General features: G+C 35.7%; 1 non-coding gene across 1 annotated transcript; it reads left to right on the top strand.

Annotated features, from left to right (window-relative positions):
- Nucleotides 1–8,807: 8,807 nt before the first annotated feature.
- Nucleotides 8,808–8,914, top strand: LOC111822700 (U6 spliceosomal RNA). Its single transcript, XR_002825827.1, has one exon. It is a non-coding gene; the product is annotated as a U6 spliceosomal RNA (small nuclear RNA).
- Nucleotides 8,915–9,374: the final 460 nt, after the last annotated feature.

Below are 9,374 nucleotides of genomic sequence, written 5' to 3'. Positions count from 1 at the left end.
TGTGTGTTACTGTTACATGAGAAACTATCTGTTCTGTAAGCCTTCACCTGAAGTACAATAAAATATTAAAAAAAAAAAAAAAAAATAGGCAAAACAAAGAAAAGAATGAGGGAAAAAATACTAGTTGAAAACTCGGTAGGTGAGTGTGGTTTATTGAGAGTGAGCCTTAATTTTCAGGGTGATATAGTGTAGAAGCAGGATTAAGATAGCTACAGTCATAAATGTCTGCTCTGGGGACTTTATTTTGTACAAGAATCCTCTAATTTCTAATTGGAGTCATCTGGATGCTAGGGACTCCAGAGGAGGGGTTGGGAAAGAGAAGAAGATGATTAGTTTAGACTTTTAATTAACCAGTTTTTAGTTTTTCTCTTTTGCCTTCTTTGTACCAACATTTCTTTCTCTCTTTCTTTCTTTTTTTTTTTTGATATTTTATTGTTTTAGGTGAAAGTTTTCACAGCAAATTAGGCTCCTATTTAACAATTTTTATACAAATGGTTCCATGACATTGGGTACAATTTTCACAACGCGTCAGCATTCTCAGTATTTCCACTCTGTTCTGTTTCCATTGATCTAGCTTCTCTTCTCCTCTGCAGTGCAATGAATTACTTAATATGGCCCTTCTGGCCATAGTCTTCATGACTCCCACAAAATGACTGGATGGAACCATGAAATAAGGTACATGGAACCCTAATGAGGTATGGTGGTTGGTGTTGTGTGTTGGCTTGGCTTGGCCATAACTCCCAGTATTGTGTGGCTGTCCTCTATTTTGTGATCTGATATAATTATCCTACATTTTGTGTGTTGTAAATCCTAACCTCTGTATGTTAATGAGGCAGGATTAGTGTAGAGTGTATCTTGAGTCACAGCTTTGCAGGGGGGTGTGACTCAAGTCCCACTCTTACTCAAGGCACACCCTTCCCTGGGGTGTTCCCTGCATCCAATGTACATATGTTGGTGCTCTGGCGGTGCTATCACTCTCTCTGCATCTGGATCCTACAGCCGGCTTGTCATTGTCCAACCTCTGGTTCTTGGGACTTGACCTGCTGCCATCTGACCTGCTGATTCTGGGATTTGCCAGCTTCTGCAGCCCTGTGGGCCAGCAGCCTATATCGTCTTACCTAATTCACCAGCTTCCACAGCCTTGTGAGCCAGCAGCCTGTCATCTGGCGTGCCAACTTGAGTTCATCAGCCCCTGAGGCCACATGAGTCAGGTGAAGCCTATGCCTGACCTATGGATTTGGAACTTGCCAGTCCCCACAACTATGTGAGCCATTTCCTTGATGCAGTTCATGAGTTCTGTGAGACCGTGCTACAAATTACAGAACCCAGAGACAAGAGGGAGATTACTGAGGGGTGGAGGAGTAGTTGATGTTAGAGAGGATGGAGTGATACCGTAATTTGGAAAAGTTGGACATTTGGGACATCTTTAACCTCTACCTCATAGGAACCAGCTTTGTGCTAATTCTTATAAAAGAAATTATTCATTTACCCTCCTTGCCTTCTCATCTTTGCTTTTGGGTGAATGTTGACCTTTTGTTCTCATATGGTTGATTGTTTAAGGGAGCACATTACTCATGGGTGTTATTGTTTATTTTATAAGCCAATCTATTATTTGACTGAAAGGTCACCTCCAGATGTATCTAAACTTTCTTATTCCTTAGTCACCTTGAGATCTTACACGGTAGATTAGTTTTGTTCTTATCTATGTCCCCTTCTTTCATAATGTTCATTAAATTTTCTCCCAGTTCATGAAACATCTCTCTTCCATAGGCTTTCTCTTTTGCATAAATTAGTGAAATTTACTGTCCTTCTCTCATTTTTTCTTCCTTTTAGGGTTTATATATTTTTTAAAAAATACATTCACTGTCATGTAAGATCTAGAAAAAAGGGTAGATAAAATCTATGTGGTCAGTCTACCATTATGACTCAACAATCTCCTGTTATTTCTTTTTCTATCCTAGGGGTGGCCCAATTGAATTCTAATGTTTGTAAAACAGACAAACGAACAAATAAAAAGCACAGCACTAGCCCAGGTTCTTTATCCCACAGATGGCTGTGCTTAGGCTAGATATAACTGTTCTGAAAACACCAGGGAGAGAGCCTCAGTAGAGAGGGTTCCACCATAACTCTTTCTATGTTTTTATAGGGAGAGAGAAGCAGGGAACATCTAGGAGACTATTTAACAATGAGATTTTCTTGGTTAGGGAAGTTGCCTTGAAGTAAAAAGAGGTTGCCTCTGGAGATTAGGATCTGCTATCAGCCTGTTTTTGCAATAAACTAAGTCAAACTAGCTGAGCCAGTTCTTGCTGAGCTACTGAAAGAAGGAAGAAATTGAGATTTCTAGGGTGATAGTTTTCAGCCTTGACAGCACACTGGAGTAATCTGGAGAACATTTAAAAATACTAATGGCTAAATCTCTCCCCTCAGAAAAGAAATTTTGACAGTTTGGGAAGTGGTTGGGGCTTTTTTTTTTTTTTAATTTATCCAGGTGATTTTAATGGGTAGTCAAGGTTGAGAACTACTGCTTTAGGGCTGTCAGGGTTTTGACAGTATCTTCTGGATATACCTTCCATTTACCTTAATGTTTCTTTAATACTTTCCATGTTTTTGTCTAATTATGCTATGTTCGTGGAGAATTCTTCAGCTTGAGGTCTCAGTTCGTTAATTCTCTTCAGTTATTTAAAATTTGATTTCCACTTGTTAGACTACTTAAACTTTTCAAAAATTAAAAATTTAACTTCCATGAACTCTATTTGATTCTCTATTTGATACAATATCTTCTCGTACTCTGATTAGATTAAGTTACATTTATTCTAAAGTCTTTTATTCTTTTCCCTCACCCTCCATTTCCATTTGTAAGTTGTTTCCTTTTGTAGGTAGGTGTCTCTTTCATGGTGCTGACTTTCCCTGTTAGACTGCAGTGAATGTTCTATTTGCACAGTCTGTTTAAAGGAAGACACAGGATATGTTCCCACCCACATCTTATACTCCTGCTTCCATTAGTTATTGTGGGAATTTCAGAGACAAGTTTTCTGGTGGGATGAATTAGTTATTGGTCTTCTGAGCATTTGGACTTCTTATTACTCCTCATTATTACCACCTGGAAAACTTGTCCTTTCACACACAATATCCTATTGCTTCTTCGTAGAATATCCCTTCTGAGTCTTTTTGGAATAAGACGAGGAAAAAAGGATTTTAAAAGGTTGAATTATCTGGTTGATCCTACTGCAGTAACCCCAATTAATTATGTTAGTTCTCTGGGACCCTTCCCATAGTTCCTGGTATTTGTCACTTCTAGGTATGAAATACTCTTGCTCTATGTCCATGTTTTAGCAGTTGTCTTTCCTGTCCATTTTTTGAGGTTTGGATTTATTTTATAACCAGTCAATTATATTTTCTGTCTTTCAGTGACTTATTAGAATTCCTGGAGAAGTACTCATTTTCAGCACAGTTATTGATTTATTTATTCATTTTGTATATCTTTTATACCATTTTCAGAGACTTTCTGTGGAAAGTAAAGAGGCACCAGCATGGGCACAGTCCATCTTGATCCAGAATATTAAAAAACTTATTAATAAATCTTAAGGTAAAATTATACTAAAAGCAAATAGAAATATTAGAGATAACATTGACATTGTTGTGTTGGCTTATAGATAGTACACTGTTTACATTTTCAAATATAATACTACAGAGGGTATTTGTACCCGATATCACTGATATCAGATTTGAAATTCTGCTCTATTTTACCAAATATGCTTATTTGCTGACAGTCTCTTTCATAAGTCTTACCAGGTCCTCTTTAAGTTAGATGTCTTTAGTCTTCAGTGTTTCCTCTAGAAGAACTCTCTCTGATACATTTTCAATGTCATCTTCTATGCACATAAAATACACATGAAAACAGTTTGTCAATTTTTTAATTTAAAATAAATTGACAAAGGGGTCCCTGCTTGATTTTCAAATAAGTGTTTAATGACGTATATTTGTAATTAGAAAATTATATATATATATGTATAAAACACCAAAAAACTAAACCCGTTGCCGTTGAGTCGATTCTGACTCATAGTGACCCTATAGGACTGAGTAGAACTGCCCCATAGAGTTTCCAAGGAACACCTATTGGATTCGAACTGCCAACATTTTGGTTAGCAGCTGTAGCTCTTAACCACTCCTCCTCCTGTATATATGTATGTATATATAAAGAGAGACACACACACACAGGTAAACACAGACATACCTCATTTTATTGCACTTGGCTTTATTGCGCTTCACAGATATCACATTTTTTACAAATTGAAGGTTACTGAATATTTTGAGCCCACTGTTGAGACCTACTGCTCAGAAAAAAGATTCCTTTCAAAATATTACTGCTCACTGACAATGCACCTGGTCACCCAAGAGCTCTGATGGAGATGTACAAAGAGATTAATGCTGTTTTCATGCCTGCTAAGACAACATCCATTTTTCAACCCATGGATCGAGGAATAATTTCAACTTTCAAGTCTTATTATTCAAGAAATACGTTTTGCAAGACTACAGCTGCCGTATATAGTGATTCCTCTGATGGATTGGGGCAAAGTAAATTGAAAGCCTTCTGGGAAGGATTCACCATTCTCGATGCCATTAAGAGCACTCATGATTCATGGGAAGCGGTCAAAATATTAACATTAACAGGAGTTGGAAGAAGTTGACTCCAACTCTCATAGATGACTTCAGCGGAGAAAGTAACTGCGGATGTGGTGGAAATAGCAAGAGAACTAGAATTAGAAGTGGAGCCTGAAGATGTGACTGAATTCCTACAATCTCATGATAAAACTTGAATGGATGAGGAGTTGCTTCTTATGGGTGAGCAAAGAAAGTGGTTTCTTGAGATGGAATCTACTCCTGGTGAAGATGCTGTGAACATTGTTGAAATGACAACAAAGGATTTAAAATATTACATAAGCTTGGTAAAGCAGTGGCAGGGTTTGAGAGGATTGACTCCAATATTGAAAGAAGTTCTACTGTGGGTAAAATGCTATCAAACAGCATCACATGCTACAGAAAAATCTTTCATGAAAGGAAGAGTCAATCAATGTGGCAAACTTCATTGTTGTTTTATTTTAAGAAATTGCAACAGCCACCCCAACCTTCAGCAACCACCACCCTGATCAGTCAGCAGCTATCAACATCAAGGCAAGACTCTCTACCAGGAAAAAGATTACTACTCACTGAAGCCTCAGATGATGGTTAACATTTTTTAGAATGAAGTCTTTTTTAATTAAGATATGTACATTTTTTAGACATAATGCTATTGCACACTTAATAGATTACAGTATAGTGTAAACATAACTTTTCTATACACTGAGAAACCAAAAATTTTGTGTGACTTTCTTTATTGCACACTTTATTTTCGCTTTATTGCAATGGTCTGGAACCAAACCTGCAATATCTCTGAGATATCCTGTATATATATATATATATATATATATATATATATATATGATGTTAAAGAATCTTCTGGACTTATCTTTTACCTTGAAGAAATTTGTAATTAAAATACCATAAGTAATTTAAATGTAGTTAAACTACCATAAGGTTGTTGTTAAAATTTTGTTTTTGGTGGAAGTTCAAGTAACATTTACTTGTTTAAAATCTGATCATCTTAAGAAAACTCTCATTAGGTGAGCAGAATTGCAGAAGAGGGATGAAAGCAATGTGTGAATTATATGATGTTTACTTATTTCTTAAATACTTAAAGTATTTTTAAAGATAAATGTTATCAAGTGGGCTCTTCTTAAAGATCAAGGTGAATGAAGTAAACACATAGATTTTTACCTAATATTTCAGATTGTCTCTTACAAAACCATCTCCCTGTCCAAGTTAGGAAAGCAGAGAGCAGACAGATATAGGATCATACAAGATACAACCAATGCCATTTAATATTGGGTAGTTTTCAGAAAACCTTCTGTTTGAGTTCTTAATATTTCTGAACAACACACTGTTGTGTGCTGTCAAGTTGATTCTGTCTCATAGCGACCCTACCGGACAGAATAGAACTGCCCTATAGGGTTTGTGGTTAAGAGCTTGGCTGCTAACCAAAAGGTCATTAGTTGGAATCTACCAGCCACTCCTTGGAAATCCTATGGAGCAGTTCTACTCTGTCTGAGAGAGTTACTATTAGTCGGAATTGACTTGATGGCAAAGGGAATAACACACTGGTAAATATTAACGTACCAATGAACTAAAAACAGCAGATAATTCACATATCTTTTGATCAATTGTACTAAATTTTTGGTAATATGATTTTCAGTTTTCACAGGAATTTTAACTGAAAACATGAAGTACTATTGTCTTACCATGAATATCGCTTTTTTTCGGACTATGTTTTGAAGCTCATATTTGAAAGCTCTGCTCTAATCTAAATATCATTGCTTTGCTGAATATCTTCCAAAGTACTCTTTGATATATTTTCCACCATTGTCTCTATTCAGATACAGCAGATAGTATAAAACTATACTTCAGTATTATCATCTTTAAAATGAAGAAAATGAACCTTAAATCATAGAGTCATTGTAAGGATTTAAAAAAAAATGTTTTGTGCCTTACACATAGTGTTTAGTAAGCATTTGGTATTAAAATTATTTAAATTGTTGATACCTATGTTGATAAGTTATCATTAGATAATTGGTAAGAAGTAATAGTGTTTCTATTAATGCATTTTTTCTTTGATAAGAGGCTGTAGTTATCAGAAACTCCTAGGGACATAAGGTATACACAAGATTCTTTGTGACTTCATCTCTCACATCTCATTACTGGTGTTTAATAGCATTTGATTACTGTATAGAGTTTCTACATATTATACCTCAGTTGGCCCTCATAAATAAGGGGACCATAGATGGAGAAGCTGTATTCCAGACTTTGAGACTGAATTAAATGGTTATCTTGGAGAATAAAATGGAGTGATCTTTGGAATCAAACCAATCTAGGTTTGAATTATAGGTATTTTATGTTTGAGCTGTGTAACTCAGGGCATATTACTTAACTATATAGTTCCTCAATTTCTTCATTTCTGAAGTGTATATAAATTTTAATATATACCAGAGATGGCATATATGAGGATTAATTATGACCAAATCAATTAATGTATACGATAGCATCTGTCAGAGTGCTTAGCATATTATACAGGTAGTCCCTAACTTATGACAGGGTTCCGATCTGTTGACTACTCCATCATAAGTCAGTTCTGACTCAAGTTGAATACCTCTTTTTTTTTTTAGTTTTCATTATTATTGCCTTTTATTATCAGTATCTTTATAAATCTAATCTTTATTTGTCTTTGTGGGTTAGAAACATTACATCTGAGAATGATAACATCAGCAAATTAGGCACTGCAACATTGTATGTAGTACACATTACTAACGATAAGATGTAGTCCAAAAAAAAACAAAACAAAACAGATGGTTGTAAGTGCACTTTGTTGTAACTCAAATATGTCACAAGTCGGGGACTACCTGTAGTTACTTTACGATGCTTAGTTTTTCCTGTTTTATGTGTGTGAGTGTGTGTGTGTTCTTTGAAGTAAATTGTTACATCTCTTCTTCATTGCTGAATTTATCTCCTAGCTTTGTGATTATTTTTACATGTATTTCTTTTGTTATCTCACCATTTTATTATGTAACTTTAAACATACAGCAAAATTGAAGGAATTTTACAGTGAACACCCATATACACACTATCTATGTTATCCTGTTAGTATATTACCATGCTTGCTTTAGGGTCCCTGGATGTAATGGAGAATTTCAATAGTAAATTGGAATCTATAAAAAGAACCCTTGATTGCACAAAACAAGATTAGTGAACTCAAAGACAAGTCAGTGAGAAATATCCAAACTCAAGCACTAAGAGAAAAAAGAATTAAAAGCACAGAAGAGAACATATGAGATATATAGGATATAAACTGTGTGTATATATTCCTATAGGATATATATAATAATAATCCCGGAAGGAGAGAAAAGAGATCATGGGGAAGGGGGACTTTTGAAGAGTTAATGGCTAAGAGTTTTCCAAAACTGAAGAAAGACATAATCCCACATATATAAGGAACTCCAAACCAAATAAATATAAATCCACAATCTTCTTACGGCAACTTAAAATCAAATTATTGAAAACCAAAGGTAAGTGTAATCTTAAAAGTAGTCAGAGACAAGGGGCACATACCCTTCAAAGAAGCAAGAATATAAGATTGCTGAGTTTTCAGAAGAAAGTATGGAAACCAGAAGACAAAGGAATGATGTATTTCAAGTGGCTAAAAATAAAGAAACTGCCAATCTAGATGTTATGGATTGAACTGTGTCCCCCTAAAGTGTGTGTCAACTTGGCTAGGCTATGATTCCCAGTATTGCGCGTTGTCCTCCATTTTGTGATCTGATGTAAATATCATCCTATGTGTTGTAAATCATAACCTCTATGATGTTAATGAGGCAGGATTAGAGGCAGTTATATTAATGAGGCAAGACTCAATCTAGAGGATTAGGTTGTATCTTGAGTTAATAATCTCTTTTGAGATATAAGAGAGAAGCTAGCAGAGAGGAGAGGGATCTCATGAGAATGATGTGGCAATCTGATTCTGTAAAGATTACAGCCTCAGAAACCCTATGGGGCAGTTCTGCTCTGTCCTATAGGGTCACTATGAGTCAGAATCAACTCAACGGTATGTATGTGAGTAATTACATTAACTAAACATTAAATAAACAGTTCATTTAAAAAGCAAAGATTGTTACAGTGTATAAAGAAAATCTCATCACGTGTTTAAAAAAATAACATGATTAGTGCTCTCTTCCGCAGCACATATACTAAAACTGGAATGATATAGAGAAGATTAGCATGGCCCCTGCACAGGGATGACATACAAATTCGTGAAGTGTTCCATATTTTTAAACCATTCCTGAAGCCCAGTTTTCAGACAAAGACTAGACAGGTGATAAAACAAAAAATAACACATGTCAAAAAAACCAAACCCATTGCTGTCCAGTCGATTCCGACTCATAGCAACCCTATAGTACAGTAATTGAATTTAAGAGGCATAAGCTCAAAATGGCTGGAGAGGAAATGATAGCAAACCAACGAAGTAACAGAACCTTGAAACCTGGAAACCAGATAAAAGAGTTGTAATTGATTTGGAAGACTAGAGAAAGATGAAATCTTTGCCTGTAAAATGGGTCAGTTTATGTCACGGTACCCCAGAAAGACTTGGGAACTAGAGGTACCAGGTACCCCTAAAGGTAGTATGTGTGATAGGACTGAAAATGAAGGACTGATTTCAAAGTGTGTAAAATAAAAAGAAAGAATCTAGATCTAACTTCCCTCCTCCCACACCATGGCCAGAGGATTGGAGA

The sequence above is a fragment of the Trichechus manatus genome, unplaced genomic scaffold (genome assembly GCF_000243295.1).
Source record: "Trichechus manatus latirostris isolate Lorelei unplaced genomic scaffold, TriManLat1.0 scaffold00195, whole genome shotgun sequence".
Classification (NCBI taxonomy): Eukaryota; Metazoa; Chordata; class Mammalia; order Sirenia; family Trichechidae; genus Trichechus; species Trichechus manatus.
Note: the sequence above shows the minus strand (reverse complement) of the source record. Positions and strands in the feature narration are given on the sequence as shown.